Raw genomic sequence first — 11,017 nt, forward strand, 5'->3', positions numbered from 1 at the left:
CGTTTCCCTCCCACCCCCGCCCGCACGCCTTTCCCTACAGCCAGGGGGTCCCCTCCCCGCCGTCCCTTCCCCCAGCCAATCCCCGGACCGGAGAGGCTGTAAACTGGGAGCTGGCGGGTGGGGTAGGGAGTGTTGCAGGAGTGCACGGAGCTGGCGGGGACTCCTCCGCAGAATAGGGGGAGTCCCGTAGGGCTCCGGGGGCCCAGAGCCGGCCCCGCCCTCCCCAAACTTCTGCAGGACCGCTCCAGTTTAAACCCCTCTCCCCCAGCCTAGTCCCTCCCGCACACACTTCCCCTTCCCCTGTCGTCCATTTCCCTCTCCACCGGCAGTCCGGACTGGAGAACGGGGGCGTGGGCGCGAGGAGGTGGCCTCTCCCGCAGCGGGGATTGCCTGGGGCGGGGGCCCTGCTTCGCGGTTTGCGGGGATCGCCCTCGGAGGGGCCGCACGAGCTGTGTGCAGGCGGATGTGAGGAACATCTCAATAGGCGGGCGGGGGAAGCGGGATCAGGTTGTTACTACTGCAGAAAGAGAAAGAGAGAGAGAGGAAAAGAAGAGAGAGAGGGAGAGAATCGAGAGCGAGCGAGCGCGGGAGCGAGGGCCGCAGCGGCAGGGCCGGCGGGGAAGTGGGAAGAGGGACCTGGACTTCGGGACCCCAGCCGTCCCCGCCCCCGCCCTCTCCACCGGCTCTGGCTGAACTCGCCCGGAACGTCCCAGGATAAGAGGGAACCCCAGGCGGGGCACCCCACGAGGGCAGCCAGTAGTCCCGAGCCAAGCCGTGCCTCGACCGACAGTGGCCACGTCTAGGGCCTGAGGCGCGGGCAGACGCGGGGTCGCCAAACGGTGACACTTCGACTTTTGGGGCTTGGCGCTCACCGCGGGATAAACTAAGAGTAGGACTGAGCCCGCGGTGGGAACTGTAATCCAGAAATCCATGGGCGTCGGAATTACCTGGCTAGACCCAGGGGAGGTGTCCTGAATTATCTCGGGAACCCCTCGCCCCCAACTTATTTCTCCCGGTGGAGAGCCCGGGTCCAACGCGGAGAGAAGGCGAGAGAAGCCGCGGTGCCTTAGCGCTGGGACCGGGGACCTGCGGGCAAGCGAAGGCGACTCGCCGCAGAGAAGCCGTGGGAAGGGCGCGGGAAGGTGCATGAAGTGGGCGTGCGGAGAGAAGTGGGTGCGGGGCGCGTGGGACCCCCCCGCGCCTGCTTCGCTGAGGAGGAGCTGGAAGACCATGCTCGCGCGACACTGGGGAGCCCCTGGCGCAGAGTGGGGTGTGCCGGAGGCACCCGCGGTGCGCAGGACTGGCTGCCTTTCTGAGCGCCCCCGCCTTGCCGCAGCCGTCCAGGGTTGAGATGAGCGTCTGCATTTTCCACCGCTTCCTCTCCCAGGAACTTTCCCACACTTTGACACGCGCCACAGCTCTGTGCATTGGAGGAAGCAGGCTCCCGGGGATCCTGGCAAGCTTGCAGAGAGACCCGGGTGGGCGACGGGAGGGGGCAGCTGGGCAGTGGAAACGAGGGCCCTACTCAGTTTGCTGTGTGACCTTGGAAAAGCCGCTGCACCTCTCTGAATCTCAGGATGATGGAGGCGCATGGTGCCCAAGACAGGAATGGGGACGAGGTGGGGGAGGGTGCGCGGGGGAAGAAGCTCATGGGCACGCCTGCCTGAGCCTCTGCACCTGGGAATCGCTGCCTTTGGTCACCGGCCTCTCTTAAGTGAGTTCAGTGCTGACTTCCCGGGCAGGGAGTGGCAAGGTGGAGCTGTGAACCCAGCACCCCAGGGAGAGTCCGAAAGCTTCCATTCTGACCTGTCCTATGACCTTGGGCAACTCACTGACCACTCTGGGCCTCAGTATCTTCATCTGGAAAATGTGGTTTGGAATTGAAGGTATATGAGGTTTCTCCCAGTCCCAACACCCTGCAAAGGATGGGGGTGGGGTGCAGCTGGGTAGAATGACCTAGCCTCTGGGAAGACTGTAGCTCCCCTACTGCACCCCCCCATCCAAAAGTAGCAGGGCTGTGACACCCTCAGCCTGTTCATTGGTCATCTCTCCCCACTCTCAGAATCCAGCTGATGGGGAGAAAGGCCGGCTTTCCAGCATTGCACATCCTCTTTGCAGAGGGCAGATTCTTTCCTAGGGAAAGGTTCGCTGTGACGGACAGATGACCTAGGTTAAAGGGTGATGTCAAGGACCTCACAAGGTCATGCTGTCTGCTTTCTACCTCCAGACAGGGCTGCATTCATCTCAGATAAGGAAGATCTGAAGGAATTGTCTCGTTTTAGAAAGATCTCCACTACAATAGCCTAGAGCACCCCACTGTGCAAAGTGACAGTCCTTGCCATAGGAAAGTCTAATCTAACTCCTTTTTGGGATGAACTCTGGTTCTGTCTTCAGCTAAGATGAGACAATAACTTCATACTGGGCATTAGGGTGTTGCGGACGAGTCCCAGTTTGAGACAAGAGAGCTGAGTTTAATTTACAGGCTCTGCCTCCAATTTTGTGACCTTGTGTGACCTTGGGCGAGGCCCTTTCTTGCTTTCCTCCCCTGTACATTGAGAAGGTAGAACTAGATAACTTCTCAGGCCCTTGCAACAGCCACGATTCTGTGGCTGCAGTTCTGGGCTGGTGTCTGAGTAGCAGGAAGTGGGCTTGGCTGGGTGATGGGAGCAGGTGGTCTCCAGGAATTCCCAAGGCATTGCCATCCCACTTCTGTCACCAGAGTCGAGACAACTTGAGACAAATACTGTATATGAATTTCAAAGCCTGGCACACCCCTGGAGGGAGTCCCCAGGAGACCTTGGCTCTACTGGTTATTAGCTGTGTGACCTTGAGCAAATTACTTCATATCTTAGAGCTTCAGTTACTAAGTAGTCAAAACAAAATGAGAATAGTGGTGGTATTTTAGGGTTTTTATGAGGATTAAACAAGAAGCATATGTAAATACTTGGTCCAGTACTGAGCTGTCTAAGTCCTCAATGAGTGGTGGCTATTGTTAATAATAATACAAGCTGTGTAGCAAGCAGGTGGCAGGGCAGCTGTGAGCAGTGGCCATGGGGAGCAGGGAAAGATTGTAGATTGGCAGTGTGATCTTCCCCTACCATCTTCAAAGCTTCCCTACAAAATGGGAACATCAGCACTATCTCTCTCTCTCTCTCTCTCTGACCATTAGGATCATTCTGCAGTAGAAACTTCATGGGAAACAGAGAGACTGCTTGACTTTCCAATAATCTCACACCGGTTTTCCTTTGGTTCTCTCTTCCCCACTCTCTGCCACACCTCTGTGGTTATGACAAAATGGGCCTTTTACTCCATTCCCTGAACCTTCTAGGAATGGACCAACTGAGAAGCAGAGAGGGGTAAGGCCGGATGTCCCTGGAGTAAGTGGTTGAAGGCATGTCTACACCCAGGTGGAAGGAGTGGCAAAGGGACTGGCTCAACCTCGGGGGGGACTCCCAGGACCCCATGGCCGGGACTGAGGTTTACCCTAGACTTGCTGTGTGACCTTAGGCAAGTCGCATGCCCCTGTGGACCTCAGTTTTCTTGTATGTGAAGTGAAAGCTTGGTTTAGATGACCCAAAGTCCATCTGGCTTTGTTGATCCATGACCCTGCTGGCTCTGCCTTTGCCGAGGCTGGGTGGGGCGGGGTGGGGTGGGGTGGGAGGTTTGTTGGAATCGTTCAGGCTTTGGGTGTACACTGCCCCGCAATTCCAGTCCTGTAAGTCATCTTGGGGAGAGGCAATGACCTCCACTTCTCAGTAAGAGCGCTGATGGTTATGAGCAAAGGCTTTGCAGATAGATATATCTAGGTTCCCATCTTGGCTTGCTCCTTAATATCTGTGTGAATTCAGGCAAATTACCAACCTCTCTGAGCCTCAATTATCTCATCTGTGAAAAGGGAATATTACCAACCTGCAATAGGAAGTCCGTAGTGTGATATTGACTAATGTACAAGGAATGGGTTTTTGAGGTTCTATGTTATCACAGAGAGGGCTCAAGTTAGAGGAGGAGCAGGGATACAGTTCACAGTCCTGCAGTTGTCACCATGCACACGATCCCCCAAAATGCCCCAATGTCCTGTGTCCTTCTCCTGCTGTGCACTGGCCACAGGCTCCAGGAGTTTGCATGCTCTGGTCTTCGTCATGGGGCCTGGAGAAAGGAAGAGCTCAGCCACAAAGGCCAAAGGCCAAGCAAGCATGAGTCTGAGCAAAGTGTGGCTCCTGATGATGAAGGAACACGAGCCAGCGGCATGGCATCCCTCCATTCAAGGTTAGTCATGAGGAAAGGCTGTGAGATGCAGCCTTGGAGAAAAGCTGAAGGAGCAGGGGACATCGCCTTCCACAGGGATGTGTTAGATGAGTGACACGGCAGGACGAGGCACTGAAAGGGGCTGTGGGATCATCTCATCCAGCCCTCTGTTTTGATTATGGGGAAACTGAGGCTTAGAGAGGGGGAGCTCCTTGCCCAGGATCACACAGCATGTTAGTACCAGCGATGGAGCTTGCCAGTCGTTGTAGACCCTCAATCCAACACTCTTTCCTTCCTCCCTGTTAAGCACCAAGCAGTTATTTTCCATTTTTTCTAAAATCAGAGCACAAGGTAAAATGCCTTGACTGCAGCAGAAAGGACATGGGTCCTGATAGGAAGGAACTTCCTGATCTAGATACTGAGATCATGGGGTCCAACCTTCCCATTTTGCAGAATAGAACACGGAAGCCCAAGAAAATTAAAGAACTAGCATAAGGTGACCCGGTATCAGACACTTGAATTCCCAGGCCTGAGCTCTCTCAGTTATGCCAGCTATGCCACGCTGCTGCTCTTGAGCCAGACAGGGCAGCAGGTTAGCCAAATGTGAAAAAAAGAAACCCAGATGGGCTTGGGGAAGGGAGGGAGGACAGAAAGACAAAAGACCAAAAGACAGAAATATTACTTCCAAGACCACGCTTTTCTTTCTCAGCTTGTCTCAGTTGGCCCCTGCTCAGAGCTGTTGAGGCTGACAGCTTGCTTTGCCCTCTGAGAGGAGAGAGGAGGGAGACAATAGCCAGCCCCATTGGTCTCACTTCCATTGGCACAGCTGAGTGAAAGAAAGTCAATATTTGCCCAGTGGCAAAGGACGGGGAGTAAGTCTGACTTGGGATGGGGCGGGGTAGGGGCGAACAGGGTAGGGTGATGGGGCTTTTGTGATTGCTGTGTTGCTCATGGAATCACATCTTGGCAATTTAACAAAGGGTGTGTTTGGAAGCAGAAGGGTTTCTAGTAGAAGGTAATGTGGCTATACTGCAGCAGGAAGGGCTCATGTGAGCTACAAGGAAGGACTTCCTACCGGGGAATTGCCCGCTGTTGGCAAATATGCTAGGTGGAAAACCGTGGGAGTTGATCCACCGGACTCCCTTACTCTCTTGGGAATGAGCCAGATTTGTTACCTGCCCCTGAAGGGGCCACAGTGACATTCCTGGAGGTCAGTGCTGCCACCCAAGACTAAACCTGGTCCCACAGCCACCAAATTGATCATCAGGGCTGGCAGTCTTTGGAGACCAGAAAGCCAGAGTAGCTTCCTAAGCCCTTAGTTTGGCCCTGGGCACTGAGGGAGGGGCAGAGGGTGAAAGGGAGAAGGAAGGCCCTTGGCCTGGCCTCAGCCCAGCCAGCCCTGAAGCCAGGAGAGATACTGCAGCACCTATGAGCAGCCAGCAGGAGAGTCTCTCAAAGCTGCTGCTCATAGTGGGGCAGATGGAGCCTGCCAGCTCCAAGCCTGCCTTCAGCCTGCTCCCCACTGCTCGGCTGGGCTGGGACTTGAGGGGAGCCGGCTGCTCAGAGACAGATTGCAGCCTGTCCCCCGTCCCTGTCCCCAGCACATGGCTCCTGGGTGAGAGCACAGCCCAGCTTCTGGACTTAGGTGGACTTCCTGCATGCATACTTCGTCCTGAGCCAACTAGTGTGCCCCTAGTCCGTGGTTTTTGGTTTTGGTTTTCAGGTTTTTTGAGACAGGGTCTCACTGTCGCCCAGGCTGGAGTGCAGTGGTGTGATCAGGGCTCACTGCAGCCTCAACCTCCTGAGGCTCAGGTGATCCTCCCACCTCAGCATCCCACATAGCTGGGACTACAGTATGCACCGCCGTGCCTGGATGATTTTTGTTTTGGGAGATTTTTCTTTGTTTTTGTTGTTGTTGTTGTTGTTTTGCTAGAGACATAGTTTCATCATGTTGCCCAGGCTGGGCTCGAACTCCTGGGCTCAAGCAATCCTCCCACCTCAGCCTCCAAAAAGTGCTGGGATTATAGGCGTGAGCCACCACACTAGGGATAGGTTTTGGCTGGGACATCCTTGGGGAGTCTGGGCAACCTCACCTCTTCACAACCCAGTGTTGTCATCTATAGGATGGGAGTGGCAGCTAGAGGAAGACCAGCTAGACTCTGCTGACTTCTGAGAGGAGGATGTGGTCAGATACCCACAAATGAGAACTTGAGAATTAGAGCAACCAAAATAGAGACTCAGCAGCCACGGTTGGAGAAGCCACGGCTGCTGAGAGGCCTGAGTACTGGGAAAGGTGGGCTGGAGGACGGGGAAAGGCTTGGCAGTATCTGGACACAGGGGCAGGAAAGAAGCCAGGGATAGTGCAATGGCTCAGAAGAGAGGGCTTGCCCAGAGGTGGGCATCAAGAAGGCCGTCTGGGCTGGAGCTAAAGGCATGGGTAGAAGGAGGACCATTTATTAAGAGAGGCCTGAATTATCCCAGGAAATTCAAAAAAAAAAAAAAAGGGTGGCTTAACCTGGTCCTTAACGGGGGGTTAGCAGAGAGGCTGCCCCACCTCTCCACTGGAGCCATCCCCGTGTGCTTCTGACAGGCCCGTGCCCAGCCTGGCTCAGGAACCGGCCATGGACATAATGCAGTGCTTTACATACAGTGCTCCTAAGCCTCGCAGCCCTGCGCAGCAGCTTCCATTATCATTCCCATTATGCAGATGGAGTGCTGAGGCCAAGAGAGATTAAGCAACCTGCTCCAGTTCCCATGGCTAAAAGTGACACAGCCGAGACTCCAGTCCAGGTCAGTCTGCCCAGAGCCCAGGTGCTAATTCACCCCACTTGGCTGCACCTGGTGTTTCACTTGGCTCCTCTTCCTCAGCGGAGCTGTCTTCTAGGTTTGGATCCACATAGAATTCCAAGCTGAGGTTTTCCAATTTGGAATTCTCCCGCTCGTTGCTCCCCTCCTCCAGCCCATGGGTGTTTTGAGGCCATGGTTCATCCCTCGTGGCCCCTATCTCCCATGTCTGTCCCCACCCCCAGTCAGGCAGGAGAGAGCTGGCTTCTTTGGAGCACCTAATTGTGCCCCCGGGACTTGCATGCTCCACTTTAGTTTCTGGAGACCACGAGCTGTCATAGGTGTTGGTGATAATGGGCATCTCTGTCTGAAGAGTGATGGGCACATCTCTGTCCCTGGGGACTGGCCAGCATCTGGAAGGACAGAGGTGCCCTTGGAAACGGAAGGACCAGACTGCACCTTCCTTGGCTGGCTCCCTGCCTGGGGTGCTGGCTCCCAGCTCCCACTGAGAGCAGGCTGGGCTCCCCAGATGTCTCATGACCTCTCCCAGGTCCCGGTGTGGCCCAAAGCGAGCTCCTCTGCTACCTGGGAGTACAGCATTTTCCATCCTCTGGGGAAGGGTGCTGTGAGTGAGCCACCTGTTTCGCTCCCCCTGAGGCCCAGTTTCCTCAATTACAAAATGGCAATCACTGTCCCCACCTCACAGGGCCTGGATGAAATGAAATGCGCCGCTGGCATGGAGTGGGCACAGTGGAGGTCTCCCTCCCTGTCCCCGGCACCCACCTCTGAGCCAGGTGCCTTTGTGATCTTCCCGTTAGACCCACCTTCCCAGTGTGCTTGAGGAGCTCCCTGGGGCTCTTTGTTGGGAAGGAAAGAGCCCTGGGCTGGGTACTAGGAAGTCAGGTGCACTGTGAGACCTTGGGCAAGCTGATCTCTGAGCCTTAGTTTTCTCCTCTGTCAAGGGGCAGAACCACATCTGCTGCACCTCCCAAAGGCCTGAGCTCTATTGTCTCCCCGTGCGCTGCTTCAGGATGGGGTTGGGTTTTATTCATCTTGTATTCCCAGCACTTAGCATGGAGCCTGACATAGGATTTGGGGGGAACGAAAGTGAAGATCAGATGAAAGAGTGGATTTTTAAGCAATTAAACATGCTAGGGGTTATTTTCAAGGTTGGGTAAGGCAGACAACTCCTGGTCAAACCCTCATTAACCAGGGAAGTGGTCTTCATGCCCTTCCTTCACGCATTACTCTGCAGAGAACCTGAGCTGCACTGGACCTCCTTTCCCCATGGGGAGCCACGGGCCTGCCTACCTATAGTGGAGCACCGCAAGGCAGTGCGCCTGCGCGTCCACACCCCACCCATGACCACTCAGGCCTTGGGTGTCAGGGTCTGACCCAGACAGGGTGCCTCTTTCGGCTTTGGGGTTTCTCTTCTCTCCTTTAGCAGGGAGCTTGATGGGACGGAGGTTGCCAGAGTTGGGGGGCAGTGCCTGGTGAGATCCCCCACCTCCTCCATTACCTGCTACCAGGCTCAGCAATCAGGCTGCTCCTCTGGGAGCTGGCAGGAAATGAGTCATAAACAAGACACGTTCCCGCCTCACAGCCCTAGTGGTCCTCTGGGAGCTGAGCTGCTTACACAAGTACCTTTGACACCAGGAAGAAGTGACACAGTCTCTCCAAGAGGAACACACAGAGCCAAGGAAGAGAATTCTGGGCCTCAGGTTCCCCAGCTGCACAACCTCTGCAGCAACTCTTGCCCTCCTGAACAGAGCCTGGGCTGGCTCAGAGTCCCTGACTTGGCAAGCACTGCACCCCTCGTTGTGGGTAACAGAAGGTTTGTCCTTGAGTCCATGGTCAGCATGGACTCGGCCTAGCCCCGCTGAGAGGAGAACTGAGGAAAGGAAATGAATATTTATTTAGGGTCCACTTTGTGCCAGCACATGTGGCCTCTTCAATCCTCATAACATCCCTGTGAGACAGGCACCTGATCCTCGGTTTGTAGCTAAGAAATGATCCCAGGGAAATGAACTCATCTCCCAGGGCTGCAGAGCTGCTAAGTATCAGGTTGGAAAGCAGCCCTGGCTGTTTTAAAGCCCATGTTCTCTCATGACCCCACTACCCTTTGTGCCGCTCGCCTTCAGAGGTAGAACTCTCCAAGCATCTCGGAAGGCTGGGTTCTTAAAGCTGAGAGGCTATCTAGGCCGCATGCGGTGGCTCAGGCCTGTAATCTCAGCCCTTTGGGAGGCTGAGGCAGGTGAATTGCTTGAGCCCAGGAGTTTGAGACCATCCTGGGCAACATAATGAGACCCCTTCTCTACAAAAAAGAGCCGGGCATGGTGGTGCGCCTGTAGTCCCAGCTACTCGTGGGGGTCGAGGCTGCAGTGAGCTGTGATTGCGCCAGTGCTCTCCAGCCTCAGCGACAGAGTGAGACTCTGTCTCAAAAAAAAAAAAAAAAAAAAAAAAAAAGAAAGCTGAGAGGCTATCTTGGGAGATACAAAGCCACTTTCCAAAGGATGGAAAGAAGTGGAGAGAAACCAGGTCTCCTGATGCCTCTTTCAGGTCCCAGACCTCTTGCCACCTTTGGAGACAGAGGGTCTGGCAAGAGATGCCGCTGCAGAGGGAGGGTGGGGGCTGGTGACCCTGTGGTCTCTTCCAACCCCGAGGCTGTAAGGTGACCCGCACCGTAGTCCACCCCCTCCCATTACCCAAGTATAGGGCCTATAGCTATCACCCCAGCTTCCTGGACTAGTGGTGTGGCCCGAGACCCCCAGCCCTCCCTTCCTTGGGGCTTCTCACATTTCTACATATGGCAGTGTAATGCACCTGCACACAATGTTTGCATACATGTTCACAGTGCCAGTTCATGCATGTTTATACATTCATACATGGTGTTTATACACATGGCGTTCACGTGCACCCACATACACATACACAGCCTTTCTGGCATTCTCTGCCATGTCCCAGTACTGGCTGCTGTCACCCATTTCAGCTGGGCCTGAGAGATGGAGACAGGACCCCCTCCTCGGTGCTCCGGCTAGCAGATGCCACGGTACTGATGTTCTGCTCCATTACTGGGTTAATGGAGCCTCCTTCTGCCTCCGGCCTCCCACCGGTTGCCCACCTCCTCCTTTCCAGGGTGTGAGCGTTGACTGGGGGCCTGGGAGGCAGTGAGCCTGGTGGGGGTGCGGCTGTGTGCGGAGGCCGTGGGCCTGGCTTGGGTGGAGATGGGCTGGAGGCAGGCGGCAGGCTTCTGAACGGACAGCAGGGGGCACCACTAGGTCTCCTCGCCGGGCCATCAGGCTGGGGAGGAGGCTGCGGTCTCTCCAGTTACTCTCCCCCAGCTTGAGCGGAGGCACCTGCCACCCAGCCCGGGCTCCTGCCCCTGCCCCCTTCCCCCTCCCGCACACTGGCAACACCCCCTCCCCTTACACTCCCAGTCCACGCCACACACACACCCTACTACACACCACACACACCACACACACACCACACACCCTACTACATGCCACACACACCATACAGACACACACCACACACACACCCTACTACACGCCACACACACCACACACACCACACACCACACACACACCCTACTACACGCCACACACACCACACACACCACACACCACACACACCCTACTACACGCCACACACACCACACACCACACCACACACCACAAACATCACACACACACCCTACTACACGCCACGCACACCACACAGACACACCACACACCCACACGCCACACACCACACACCACACACCACACACACCCTACTACACACCACACACCCTACTAGACACCACACACACCACACACATAACCTACTACATGCCACATCACAAAGACACACACCACACTACACACACCACACATGCACACACACCCACACTACACACACACCCACACCACACACACACCACACATGCCACACACAGACACCACACACTACACAGACACACACCACACACCCTACTACATGCCAC

Source organism: Nomascus leucogenys, chromosome 6, assembly GCF_006542625.1.
Source record: "Nomascus leucogenys isolate Asia chromosome 6, Asia_NLE_v1, whole genome shotgun sequence".
Taxonomy (NCBI): Eukaryota; Metazoa; Chordata; class Mammalia; order Primates; family Hylobatidae; genus Nomascus; species Nomascus leucogenys.